This window comes from Pongo abelii, chromosome 14 (genome assembly GCF_028885655.2).
Source record: "Pongo abelii isolate AG06213 chromosome 14, NHGRI_mPonAbe1-v2.0_pri, whole genome shotgun sequence".
Lineage (NCBI taxonomy): Eukaryota > Metazoa > Chordata > Mammalia > Primates > Hominidae > Pongo > Pongo abelii.
This window is the reverse complement of record NC_071999.2, coordinates 120,108,579-120,123,538: the sequence shown is the minus strand read 5'-3', so window position 1 is coordinate 120,123,538 and position 14,960 is coordinate 120,108,579. Positions and strand designations below refer to the sequence as shown.

At 42.6% G+C, this 14,960-nt stretch overlaps 1 long non-coding RNA gene across 1 annotated transcript in view; it reads right to left on the bottom strand.

Moving 5' to 3' along the window:
• Positions 1 to 14,960, bottom strand: part of LOC100460925 (uncharacterized) — a 58,285-nt gene that overhangs the window by 19,148 nt on the left and 24,177 nt on the right. Inside the window, exons 2-3 of the long non-coding RNA XR_008512850.2 lie at positions 5,260 to 5,605; positions 3,876 to 4,099 (exon numbers count right to left, since the gene is read on the bottom strand). This is a non-coding gene — a long non-coding RNA (uncharacterized LOC100460925). The remainder of the gene's footprint in view (positions 1 to 3,875; positions 4,100 to 5,259; positions 5,606 to 14,960) is intronic.

Below are 14,960 nucleotides of genomic sequence, written 5' to 3'. Positions count from 1 at the left end.
GCCAGCATGCTGACATTTCAGGACACTGCTGTCCGGCGGGGGGCTGGGCACTGCGCTGCCCACTCTGTTCTGACTCCCACTGTCCTCTGACTCTTCCTGGGTTGTCCTGCCATGGTCCCATGGGGAAGGTGTCACACCCAGTGCCAGTGGATGATGATCAGAGGGGATATGACAGGGCTCTAGGTGGTACCTGGATGGATATTTTTAAAAATAGTTACTAATTTATTTTAGTGTGCTGTAGAAAAAAACAGGCAGCACAATGGACCTGCAATCTCACACAGATGTATTTAAATGTATTTAAATGTAAACATATTTTACATTTAAATGTATTTAATGAGTCTATTGAAGATGCCCTAGGTAGACAATAATTCAGAGCACATGGATATGGCAAAACTTTGAAATCTGCACACAGAAGGGTGCAATTTGGGAAACTGTCATATGAAATCACACTTGGGCTGCACATTACAAACACAGCAGGTCGCATCTGTGTGTTTTCATTGCTTTTAAATATCTTTTAGCAGCGCATTCTATGCAGGCACCAGTTCTGATTTACTTAAGAAGATGGTCTTAACTTCCCTTTGGTGGGTATCGTCATCCTTTTTCTTAGTTGATTTCAGTATTATTGCAATAGGATACACTGAAGTTTTGAATAATTTATTAAACGAATCTTTACTTCCTAGATACAACTATCTTGACTTTTTTCTAAGTACTACACTTTTGAAATAAAATAAAGCCTCACCTCAACAACAGAAGTGGGATCCAGAACATCCCGTGGGTGGGATGTGGGGGCATTCCTGCAAGGTCGAGTGGCCCCTGCTGGGACCCTACCTCTGGCTTAAACTGTGACAGAAAGATTCTGGGTCTTGCGGTTGCCTGGAGCTTCCAGGATTCAGCAAGGATTCCAGAACTGTCCTGGGGAGTAGCTGCCATTTAATTAACCTGACAGAGATTGCTCCTGGAGAAGGCTGTAGACGCAGGACTCCTGCCTTGTTGAAGGATCAGATGTAGCAAGTGAAGAGGGAAGTTGAGGAGGCTGCCAGGCACCCGGTCAGTGGGTGCCGCTTAAGAGAAAGTGTTGGCCAGGCCTGCAGCGGCAAGAACCAGGACATAGGCCTTTGATTTGTTACCTGAAGGGCCTGCTGGGGCTCGGACGCAGGTTGGTGACAGACTCAAACTTGCCATAACCTTTTCCTCAAAGTGTCCTCATTCCAAAAGTCTAGGGGATTAATTCCAAAATAGTTAGATAGCCCCCTTTTATTTCTTTGTGGGTGTTTTTATGATCCTTCCTCTTTCTTTTTCACCTTAAAATCTGACAAGCAGGTGCCTGGGGATGGGGCTGGGGTGATGAAACCTTTTAGCATTGCTTGGGATGAGGCTTGCTGCATGTGAAATCAATGCCAAGATGCGCTTTGAGTAAGGAAACTTCCTGGAATTAACCTTTGAGTTATTTATTTCCATGTCGCTGATAAGGGCTTGAAAGTTCTGTCTGGGTTGCAAACATGGCCCTGATTGCTTATTAACTGTGTGATCTCCTACAGGTCACTGATTCTTCTCAAGCCTCGGTTTCTTTATCTGTAGCTTGAGGCAGTGACACCTGCCTTGTGGGGTCGCTGTGAGACTGAGTGAGGCCTCTCCGCCCATAGGCGCTGCAGCATCCGGCACACTGTGTGCTCAGTAGGCAGGGATTGTCATCCTTCTTGTTACAGCAACCACCACAGTTGTTCCTGGTATTTGCCAGTGTTTTAGTCCATTCTCACACTGCTAAGAAAGACCTAAACGAGACTGGGTAATTTATAAAGAAAAAGAGGTTTAATGGACTCACAGTTCCACATGGCTGGGGAGGCCTCACAATCATGGTGGAAGGCAAAAGAAGAGCAAAGACACATCTCACAGGGCAGCAGGTGACAGAGTGTGTGCAGGGGAACTGCCCTTTATAAAACCATCAGATTTTGTGAGACTTATTCACTATCACAAGAACAGCACAGGAGAAACCCGCCCCTATAATTCAATTACCTCCCACCAGGTCCCTCCCACAACATGTGGAGATTATGGAACCTACAATTCAAGGTGAGATTTGGGTGGGGACATAGCCAAACCCTATCAGCCAGTGAGACTTTGGGACCCACCCTTCCAGGCTGCGGCTCCCTCACTGTCATCTTCACGCACTTCTGCAGTGCCTGAGCTGCAGTCACCGTGGCAACTGGGATTGACCTTTTAAAGTATCTGTTATAACTACAAGCTTAGTGTCAAAATACTATTAACCTGTTTTGCCTTTACAGACTTATTTTTAAAATAGTGTGAATTCAGATGTGTTTGATTAGCAGCTTTTCATTGGAGTTGCCGCCCAGCGCAGCGAGGAGTCTTCTGCAGGCCTCGCTGCCTCTGCACTCCTGTGCCTCCAACGGAGCAGCCATTAGTTGGACCAGGCTGGTCTTATTCTCCAGCTTCCTCATTATTTGGGGGGAGTTCCTCACAGCCTCCTGTTAGTTCTCCTGATTTTGTGTATTCTTATTCTCATGTTGCCCATGTTTGGCCTAAGAGAAGGCGCCTCTTGGCCGGCTTCCTGGAGGACTCTTGCTTTCTTGCATGCCACAGCGGTGACAGCTCCTGCAAGGCCCTCCTGGTAAAGTCATTGGCAGATCCCTGTCTTTGAAAGTGTTCATATTTGGAAGAAAGTGAGTCCAAAGCTGCGAATGTCCATCCTCCTGCCAGAGAGGCAGACAGCTGAGTGCTATTGTTTGGGAATCTGTGAGAACTTTGCTATGGCAAAATCCCTGGCCACCAACAGCAGCCTCCTGAGGAGAGCACCGAGACAGTAAAGGTGCCTGGAGGCAATTTGCATCCATGGACCAAAAAATTTAATTCCCCCCGGACTTTATCAGTGGATGTAGCAATAATTGGCTTCACTAGTGCTGTGTCCGTTGTCAAGTGGAGATCTTCTCTGTTCCTCAACTGTGTAGAGGGGGAAACACGCGGGAAAGTCATCCACACGGCGCTGGAGACACCACCGGACGCGCAGTGTGCAGAGCCCCAGGGGTGTGGACTCAAGGTCTCTAGGAACTGTGTTCAGGGGAGAGGAGAGGGTGCAGAGGACATGACAGGGAGCCATAGAAACCAGCACACAGGGTGGGGCCAGCGTCCCATCGGAAGTTTCCATTGTAATACGCTCATGATAGTAAAAAAAATGTAAAAGAAATCACCTAGAGTCCCATCACCCAGAGAAACCACAAACCATCCTTGAACATTTTGCCATATTTCCCTTAAGAACTCTTAAATTGTAGTTCAAGGAAAAAAATGGTTGGGCTCATATGTCATATATATAATTTTATATCTTTTAGAATGGAATTATCACAGATTATCATAACTCATGGATGGAATGTTATTAATTCTTGATAAATGTTATTCTCTCTTTCTCATACATTCAGAGAATTTACCACAGCCCCTTAATAACCTCCCTACTAGACATTTGGTTGGTGTACATTTTTCACTAGTACTAATAATGCTATACTACAATGAATATTTTTGGCCATAGTTTTTCTGCATTTTGAATTATTTCCCTTGGATAAATTCCCAGAAATAGAATGTTGGGACAACAAATGCCTTTAAGACTCTTCATAAATATCACCCAGCCAGCCTGACAGCATCCAATGCTTTGAGTTAAATACAATATACTCAATACCAAAACATTTGTATTTTGTTGGAGACTTCTGAGAAGTTTGTTTTTCTCCCTTGAAGAGCTGTACAAACCATGTTGCATAGTGAGTAGTGCGGTGTTTAGGAGGAGGACACTAGGAGCACTGTGGTCTTCCGACACTTATGGGGTACCTGTGTGCACCCAACACATTGTGGTCTTATGATACTTATGGGGCACCTACTGTGTGCACCCAACACACTGGGCGCTGGGAGGGATGAAGAAGAAGAGGCTGAATCCTCAGGGCATGGCGTCTCCTCCTGGCCTAGAGTGAGGGTGACGCCTGGATGGGCATTGTGGAAAAGCCCCTGAGGAGATTCTGAGCAGGACTGGTGGACACAGACGTGGACAAGGTGTCCCAGAGCATCCTGCTCATGATGCAGGAGAAGCTCGAACGCACGCTCAGCCCTGGTGGTGACAGAAGAACAGAGAGGAATAAGAAACGCCTTTAGTTCTGCACCGTTGTTCTGGAAGCTTGGGTCTAATTTTTCAGTTACTTAGTTACTTACGGCTTTGAGGCCGGATAGCTTCGTATATTTTGTTTCCTGAAATGACTCCACAGGTTCTACAGAGCAGGAGAAAACGCTGGACGGGGCCCCCGCCGGATGAGACGGCCTTCCTGCCCCCTCGGTCTGGGAGTCTGTGATCTTCAGGGCCAGCCCCCAGCTGGCGGGCCCCACCTGGAAACTGAGTGTGACTCTGCTGGCGGTCCCAGCCTTGGCAAGGCAGCTCTCATCGCCCTCCAGCCTGCAGTGGTTTTGATAAAGCGGCGTTTCTGCCTTGTTGGAGCCTGGTTAGTGATGACGCATCTTAGTCCAGGCCTCTCGAGTTTGAAATAAGAACCCCAACCCTTGGATGAGCCAGAACTGCCTTGGTTTGCTGGTGTCCGTTCAGAGCATTGAAATTCCTGCTTCACTTTAAAGAAAAATCTGTGCAGTAAGAATCTGTGTTTCTAGACTGCGTGAGAGAACTCTGAACTTTCTGTCACTTATTTTTAGAGATGTCCCAACAATCATTCCCTCTGCTCAGCCTCTGCCTGGGGGAACCCACCTTCCTGTCTCAGGTGAGCCTGACCCCCTCCCCACCCCTTTGCTGCTGCTGGACTTCAGGACAGATTGCAGGCAGCAGCTACAAACCTCAGCTTCTGAAATGTCACTCACTCATCCACTCGCCTGTGCAGTCGTCTCTCTAAACTCCCTATTGGGGCCAGTTCTGCAAGTGTGTCTAGGGCCGCACACACAACGGTGGGCAACGCCCGCACTCACTGGCACGATAGGTCTGGCCCTCCAGGACAGACAGTGGGCCCATCACTGGGCCCGTCACTTCCAGACATGACCCCTCCTCTTTAGCGAAGCGGGGAATTTGTCAAACACTGGCCCTAGCAGGCATAGCACAGCACCTGGGTTCTAACAATCCGTGAGGGGAGAAAAGGTGCAGGACTCTAACGGCACCACATTTCTTCACGAGGACTTCAAGGTTCTGCACAAGGAGGTGAGTGAATGTCAGACACAAAAAGTACATTTTGCGTGGTTTCATGTCCATGACTTTCAAAAACAGGCCACACTTACCTCTGATGGGAGATATCAGGACATTGGTTGCTCTGGTGGGGAGTGGGGAGCAGGTGGTGGGGGTTGCTGAGAAGGGTGTGCAGGAGCATTCCGACGAGAGGTTGTCTCTATTGGGGTGAGGGTTGCATAGGAGAAGCAACTGATCAAAATCGCACAATGAAGATTTGTATATTTCATTATTTGCCTGTTTTACCTCCCAAATCCCTCACTCAGATGCGATGAAATAGGAACACTGGAGACGCAGACAGCTGAACATCGCACACTGTTGCCCAAGACTGGTCTGGCTGCTGGGGCTGCACGCTGGGCCGGGGTCTTGGGTTCTCCAAGTTTATGCCTCTTTTCCAGCCTGAGAATAAACCAATAGAGAAGAGGAGGTCAGGAACTTGGTGACTGTGCCATCCAACATGGTGAGATGAAGGCAACAGTGCCCATCTTAGAAGGTTGTCCTGAGGATTATGTGAGTTAATTTACAAAGAGCACACAACATGCCCAGGGCTGTGGTTGTTTTGTGAACATCATTAAAGTCTGGTAAACTGTCTTCCACTCAGCTGTGGCTGCAGCACTGGAAACACTGGCTGCCTAAGGTGCTGGAGGTCGGACTGCAGCCTGGGCCCTCTCAGTCCAGATTCCTCAGCTTCACTGGACAGAGAGGCTCACCTTTGGAAACATCACAAAAATCCACTTGTGTTATTTGTGTTGGTTTATTACTAAATGGACATGCGATTTATTTGGCATAGCAACTCTGCCTTTTCCCAAGAGGTTCCCTGCTTGGGGTATTATCTCAGATGGAGGGCTGAGGCTGTCTGGTCCCATCCTGGTGAGTGGTGAGCAAAGAGACATGGTGTCCAAACCACATCACAAGTACTGGAAGAGGGTGTTAAAATCTCTGTCCACATTGGAAATTAACAAAACATATTATTCCCCATAGATAGGTTACAAAGCCTTGGTCCACAAGGTCAGAGACCTTTTTCTGTGAGCCCAGCACTGTCCACAGCCTGAGAGCAGAGAGAACAGAGAATAGGTGCAGCAGCTGTGCCTAAAGAACCTGCCCTGCCTTCTCCTCTAGGGCAATGGGGGTAGGCCCAGGGTGTCCTTTGGCTTTAGCCAAGCTCTACCACGCAGACAGTAAGACAAGATCCGAGCTATGACAACCACCAGGCCCGTGATATGCCCCCAGTCACCCCACAGAGAACCTACTATTAATACCATGTTACTCCCCCTATCAATCCCACATCACCCCATCATCAGTCCTACTAGCTAGAGACCACTAAGCTCAAGGCTCTGTCGCCACCTCTTGCCATGGTCAGTGTCCATGAACAGTGTCTGCAGGGCTGCTCTCTCAGGGCTCTGAAGGGAAGCCGATGGTGGAAACCTGGATGTTGGGAGACATGGCTCATGGCAGTGGGCATCTCCCCATTTCAACCTCACATATTTTTCACATGGGTCAGGAACCACAGAGCATTCCAGCTGTTCATAGACATGGACATGATGTCAGTATTTCCTGCTGACCTTCCTCTGTGGAATGTGAGGGCTCCTACCCTGTGGGCCCCAGTTGGGAGCAGCACTCCTGGTCCATCTGCCAAGCCAACTGCTTTTCCTCCTTCTCACCTCTCTGCAAAGCATACTTTCCTCTCCACAAAAGGGTAGCATAAAAGGAAGGAATGTACCAGCCACATGCCAACTCTCACTCTCCCTGTTTGCAGCATAAACCTTCCGATTTCTTATAATCCTTTCCCATCTAAAGCCAATTGGTACATCTCAAATAGCAATATATGATTCTGAAATTAACAATAGAACCTTATTAGTGCAAAATGAAGCCAAGTTTGCTGTAGGCTGAGATGTTTTGGATCATCTAAGCGAGTTTAGTTATTTTAGCACCACAAAGACATTCTCTAAAAACATGTTCTCCTGGAAGGCAGCACTAGACAAAAAGACTAATGATATCTTGTGCTGTTGGGTAATCTCAGGTGGGCCCTTAACTTTTCCAAATCACAGTCTCTCAGGAGGCTGCAGATTAGTGGGTTCCCGTGGCCTCTTTTGAGCTCTGGCACTAGACAAGGTGGTTTATAATGGGAAGGGGCAAAAAGTGAGCTGTGGAGCCTATAGACTTAGTTTGAATTCTGGTGTTTCAAGTTTCCAGGGGTGTGACCTCAAAGAGCATGTTTAACTTATTCTCAGATACCCTATCTGTGAAGAGGGTATGGCAACTTAAGGGTTAATACAGAGGATTCAAAATAAAATATTTAAATGATAAATTTTTCAATAAATGATATTAGGACAATTAGTTATCCATTTTGCTAAACAAAATTCCTCCTCTCTACTCTTTATCTCATATATTAAAATACACTTCAGAGGCTCAAAGATTTAAATATAGGCTGGGCACAATGGCCCACACCTGTAATCCCAGAACTTTGGGAGACTGAGGCAGGAGGATTGCTTGAGGCCGGGAGTTTGAGACCAGCTTGGGAAACATGGTGAGACCCAGTCTCTACAAAAAAAAGAAATAAAAAATTTTGGGCTGTAGAGAAAAAAAAGAAAAAAATTTAAAATTTCACTGGGCATGGTGGTGCATGCCTGTAGTCCAAGCTACTCAGGAGGCTGAAGTGAGAAGATTACTTGAGCCCAGGATTTTGAGCCTGAGGTGAGCTATGATTGTACCACTGCATTCCAGCTTGAGTGATACAGAAAGACCTGGTCACACACACACATACACACACACACACACACACAAATTAAAATTAAATTTAATAAAAGTTTTTTAAAAAAAAGATTTAAATGTGAAAGAAGAAAGAGGGCACTCCCTCTGTGGTCGCCACTGGCTCTCAGAAGTAGTGCGTGAGCAGGAGGCTCTGCTCTGATCCAGGAGCACTGGCATCTATGAAGAGGGAAACCAAGAAAAATTCTTCCTGCTATCTTTCCTTTCAGTAATGCTTATCTTATGAACACTCAACTGAAAAACCACTCCACCTAAAAGTAGGAAAGATGGCAATTCTAAATAGCAAGTATTATCCCAGGGAGACCCCTCAGATATGTGAGGAATCAAGCCATAAATGTACATTTGCTGGACATTATATACCATGTCATCTCTGTGACTACAGATTTTAAGGATAATTTTTACTCACTTAACAATTTCACTGTAACAGTGACTGATAATGTGAAAAATGTGCTTTATACAGTGCTGCTGATGGGTACACAGACAAGTGCTTGCTGCAATTATTTCTAAATCTAGCCAGATCCCGGAGTCATGAAGATATAAGCTCTGTGAGACCAGGGACCATCTCTCTTTCTCACATCATAGGCACTTAATAAATAATCATGGCTGTGAAAAAAAAAAAAAAAAAAAAAAAGAAAGAGGGAAAGAAAGAGAAAAGGAGGGCAGGACAAAGAAAAGGAAAAGAAAGACAGAAAGTAATAGAAAGCAAAGGTGCATATTTTTATAATCTTAGAATGAAGAAGACCACTCAGGAAAATCTTAACACCTCTCTGGATAAAAAATTCAGAAGGCACTGCAAAAAACAAAGCTAATAAAATATGTTTACACTTTTAAACTCTTTGTGGGGAAAAAAACATGGTAAATAAAAGAAAAACTGGGGGCTGGGAGTTTTCAATTCACTTACAAAGAGTTGCTTTCCATAACTACAAAGCATGCTTACCAATTAAAAAGTAGAGAACAGGACACAACTTTTGGTAATGGCAGAATAGCCCCCACTGAACCAACCTTTCCACAGGTAACAGCTATAAGCTTTAGGTAAAATATGGGGGGAAAAACCTGCTTGAAGGCACTGGAGTGTGATAGAAGCAGGCAAACGCTGGAGTTCTTGTGGTGATGGAAATGTCCTATGCTTCAACTGCACTAATGTTTGTGTATTGATTGTGATGTTGCTCTGTAGCTTTGTGAGTTGACATTGGGGGAGGCTGGGTGAAGAGGACACAAGATCTCTGTGTTACTTCTGTGTGTGAATCTACATACACTTCAAAGTAAAGTTTAATTTTTAAAAAGTCAATTTATGGCTAGGCATGGTGGCTCACGCCTGTAATCCCAGCACTTTGAGAGGCTGAGGCTGGCAGATCACAAGGTCAGGAGATCAAGACCATCCTGGCTAACACAGTGAAACCCCGTCTCTACTAAAAATACAAAAAATTAGCCGGGTGTGGTGGCAGGCACCTGTAGTCCCAGCTGCTTGGGAGGCTGAGGCAGGAGAATGGCGTGAACCCAGGAGGCAGAGCTTGCAGTGAGCCGAGATCACTCTACTGCACTCCAGCCTGGGCAACAGAGCCAGAATCCATCTCAAAAAAAAAAAAAAAAAGTCAATTTATGTAATTTATATGATTAGAAAATAAAGGATTAATTCTAATCATCAACAGATGTATAACAAACATTTGAAAATCAACAACCATTAATGATTAAAGAAAAAACCCAGGAAGCTTGAAATAGAAGGAAATTATCTCATACTGATAAAGAACATTCTTAAAAACCTAGAGTGAACATGAAATATCAGTTTCCTCTTAAGATAGGAAACAAGGCAAGATTGACCATTCTAACCATTTCTTTCCACCATTGTCCTAGAGGGCATGGTTAGTGCAATATGACAAGAAAGAAAGCCAGATAAACAAAAACCTCACAGCAAAGGCTGAAGGTCTGTTTACTTCAGCTCCTTTGGTCTAACACATCATGTCCAGATTTCAAGAAAAAATTACAAGGCATGCCAAAAGGCAAAAAATACTGTCAGAAGACACAAAATGAGCATCAGAACCAGCTCAGATATGGTAGAAATTTAGGAATTATCAGATCAGGAATTTAAAATAACTATGATTAATGTGCTAAGGGCTCTAATAATAGAAAAATGAACAGTATTTAAAAATGAATGGGTAAGATTGAAATGCAAAGAAAGTGTAAAAAGGAAATGCAGGAAATTATAAACACTGTAACAGAAGTGAAGACTGTGTTTAATGGGTTCATCAGTGAGCTGATAAGAAAAGAATCAGCCTGACATGTGGGTCAAAGAAACCTCAAGAGAAATTAAAAAGTATTTTGAACTAAATGAAAATGAAAATGCAACCTATCAAAATTTGTGAGAATCAGTGAAAACAGAGCTTAGAGGGAAATTTACAGCATTGGATGAATATATTGGAAAAGAATAAACATCTAAAGTAAATAACTTAAAATTCCATCTTAAGAAACTAGAAAAAGAAGAGCAAATCAAACTTAAAGTAAGCAGAAAAAAATAATAAAAATCAGAGCAGAAATCAATGAAATTGAAAACAGAAAAACAATAAAGAAAATCAATGAAATCAAAATCTGGTTCTTTAAAAACATTAATAAAATTGATAAACCTTTAGTCAGACTAGTCAAGAAAAAAAAAAGAGAAGACACAAACCCCTAACATCAGAAATGATAGAGGAACATCACTATAGATTCCGTGGACATTAAAAGGATAATACATGAATATAATGAACAACTCTATGCCCAGAAATTTGATACCTAGATGAAACTGACTAGTTACTTGAAAGACACAATCTACCAAAACTCACACAAGGAGAAGTAGATTATCTTAAAAGACATATTTATTATAGAAATTGGATTGATAACTGATAATCTTCCCAAAGACAAAACACCAAGACCAGAAGGGCTTACTGGTGAATTCTACCAAACATTTGAGGAAGAAATTATACGAGTTTTCTACCATCTGCTCCAGAAAACAGAACAGAGAGAATACTTCCTAATTCATTCTATAAGGCCAGCATTATCCTAATATCAAAATCAAAGACAGTACAAGAAAGGGAAACTAAGGACCAATATCTCTCATGAACGTAGATGCAACAGTTCTCAACAAAATATTAGCAAATTAAATTCAACAATGTGTAAAAAGAATTCTGCACCATGATCAAATGGGCTTTATTCCACTTACGCAAGGCTGGTTCAACATTCAAAATTAGTAGTGAAATTAATCACATCAACAGGCTAAAGAAGAAAAATCATATGATCATATCAGTAGATGGATAAAAAACATTTGACAAAAATCCAACACTCATTCATGATACAGACTTTCAAAAAACTAGGAATAGAGAACTCCCTCAATTTGACAAAGAACATCTACAAAAACCTACAGTTAATGTCATACTTAATGGTGAGAAACTAGACACTTTTCCCCAAGATTAGGAAAGGTCAGAGATGTTTCTTTTCACTTGCTCCTATTCAACATCATATTAAAATGCAATAAGACAAGAAAAGTAAATAAAATGTATACAGATTAGGATAGAACACATAAAATTTTCTTCATTTGCAGATGACATGATTGTTCGGATAGAAAATGCCCAAGAATCAACAATTTTAAAACCCCTCCTTAAACTAATAAATGACTATAAGAAGATTTCAGGATCCAAGGACTATAAATAAAATATCAATTGCTTTCCAATATACCAGCAATGAACAACTGAAATTTAAAATTTAAAAAATACCATTTACATTAGCCCCAAGTTAAAAAAAGAAAAATATGTAGGTGCAATCTAACAAAATATGTATAAGATCTATATAAGGAAAACCACAAAACTTTAATGAAATAAACTTTTAAAATCCAAGAAAATGGAGAACTATTCCATGTTCATGGATAGGAAGACTCAGTATTGTCAAGATGCCAGTTCTTCCCAACTTGCTATGGAGTCAATATATTCCATTCAAAATTCCAGCAAGTTATTTTGTGAATACCAGGAAACTGATTTTAAAGTTTATGTAGAAAGGCAAAAGACCCAGAATAGCCAACACAATACTGAAGAAAAACAAAGTCACAGAACTGATACTACCTGACTTCAAGACTTACTATACAGCTATGGTAATCAAGACTATGTGGTGCTGTTGAAATAATAGACAAATGGATCATTGGAGCAGAATAGAAAGTCCAGAAAAAGACCCACACAAATATAGTCAACTGATGTTTGAAAAGAAACGAAGACAATTCAAAAGAGAAATGATAGTCTTTTCAACAAATGGTGCTGGAACAATTGGATATCCACATGCAAAGTTTAAAAAGTGAAATTAGATACTGATTCTACACTTTTCACTAAAAATTTATTCAAAATGGATCATAGATCTAAATGTAAAATGCAAAACTATAAAACCCCTAGAAGATAACATAGGAGAAAATCTAGATGACCTTGGGTATGGCAATAACTTTTTAGATACAACACCAAAGGCATGATCCTGTTGATGACAAAACTAAACTCTGCAAAATATTTTAAAAGGATTATTCTGAGCCAATGTGAGTGACCATGGCCTGGGGAACAGTCTTAAGAGGTCCTGAGAAAGTGTGTCTGAGGTGGTCAGGTTACAGTTTGGTTTTATACATTTTAGGGAGACAGAAGTTATAAGCAAAGACATAAATCAATACACAGAAGGTATATATTGATTGATCTCAGAAAGGTGAGACATTGTGAAGCAGGGGCTTATAGGTCATAAGTGAATTCAAAGATTTTCTGTTTGGCAATTGGTTGAAAGAGTTAAGCTTTGTCTAAAGACTTGAAGTCAGTAGAAAGAAATGCTCGAGTTAAGATAAGAGGGGTTGTGGAAGCCAAGGTTCTTGTTATGTAGATGAAGCCTCCAGATAGCAGGCTTCAGAGAGAATGGATGGTAAAGGTCCCTTTTTGGACCTTGAAAGTTGTCAGAGTCTCAATTAATCTCTCCTAGATCTGGGGAAGGCCTGGCTGTATTAATGGAGATTCTCTACGGATGTGAATTTCCCCTACAAAAGGTGGCTTTGCAGGGCCATTTACAAATATGTCAAAGAAATATACCATGGGATAAAATATTTTCATTTTCTTCAGGGTTTGCTATCTGTCTTGTGATGCTATGCCAGAGTCAGTTGGAATTTGGTATCTTACTGCCACAGAGTCTTTGTCAGTCTCATGATCTCTATTTTAATGTAAATGTTGGTTAGCTGTGCCTAAACCCCAACAGGGAGGGGTTATAATGAGGTGTGTCCGACCTCTCTTCCCATCATGGCCTGGAATTTAGTTTTTCAGGTTTCTCTGGGATCCTATTGGCCAAGAGGGGGTCTGTTCAGTCAGTTGGGGGGCTTAGGATTTTATTTTTGGTTTACAATCCATAAAAGAAAGAATTGATAAGCTGGACTCCATCAAAATTAAAAACTGCTCTGTTAAAGACATTGCTGAGAGAATGAAAGGACAAGCCACAGACTAGAAGCAAATATTTACAAAACACATACCTGATAAAGGAATGGAACTTAAAATGTACAAAAGACTCTTAAAATTTGACAGTAGGAAAAAAACAACCCAGTTAAAAAGTGGGCCAAAGATCTGAACAGACACTTCACCAAAGAAAATATACAGATGGCAATTATGCCCATGAAAAGATGCTGCACTTCATATGTCATTTGAGAATTACAAATTAAAACAGCAATGAGGCCAGGCCTATGGCTCACTCTTGTAATCCCAGTGCTTCAGGAGGCCAAGGCAGGAGATTGCTTGAGGCAATGAACTCAAGACCAGCCTTGGCAACATAGCGAGACACCATCTACCAAAAAATTTAAAAATTAGCTGGGCATGGTGGCATGCACCTGTGGTCCTGGCTACTCAGGAGGCTGAGGTGGGAGGATCACTTGAGCCCAGGAGATTGGGTCTGTGGTTAGCCATGATCATGCCACTACACTTCAACCTGAATGACACAGCAAGACTCCATCTCAAACAAACACAAACAAACACCACAATGAGCTACTACTACACACCTATTAGAATGGCTAAAGTATAAAATATGAACACCAAATGCTAGGAAAGATTAGGAGCTCTGAAACTCTTGTTCATTGCTGGTGGGAGTGCAAAATGTTGCAACTGCTTTGGAAAACATTTGGCAGTTTCTTATAAAACTAAGCAACCTTTACCACATATATATAATGAAAACAAACCAAACTGTCTTCTCCTACTATACTGTCAACACAGAACACTTCTGGTCCTCAAAATGTGGAGGGGCTTTCTCCACAAACCTGTAATTGCCTGACGGGTTCTTCCTGCCTGCCATACAGACAAAATCAATTCATGAGACCATGGCATTGTAGTAAAGAAAAGAGTTTAATTGATGTGAGGCCGGCCCACATGGGAGAACTGGAGCTATCCCTTAAATCAGTCTCTCCAAAGGCTTAGAGGCCAGGGTTTTTATGGACAATTAGGTGGACAGGAGGCTATGGAATGGGTGCTGCTAAGTGGTTGGGGATGAAATCACAGGAGTGTGGAAAACAGTCCTCATGTGCTGAGTCAGCCTCTGGGTGGGGCCACAGGACCAGCCTAGTCATGAGACAGGAGTCCAGGTGGGGTCAATCTAAAAACATCTCAAAAACCAATCTTAGGTTCTACAGTAACGATGTTATCTATAGCAGTGGTCTCCAAACTTTTTGGCACCAGAGACAGGTTTTGCGGAAGACACTTTTTCCACAGACCGGGGGGTGTGGGGGAAGGTGTTGGGATGAAACTATTCCACCTCAGATCATCAGGCACTGGATTCTCATAAGGAGCTCACAACCCTAGATCCTTCTCATGTGCAGTTCACAATAGGGTTTGCACTCCTATGAGAATCTAATGACACCGCTGATCTGACAGGAGGCAGGGCTCAGGCGGTAATTCTTGCTCACCTGCCTCTCACCTCCTGCTGTGCCTCCTGGTTTTTAACAGGCCATGGACTAGTACCTGTTGGGGAC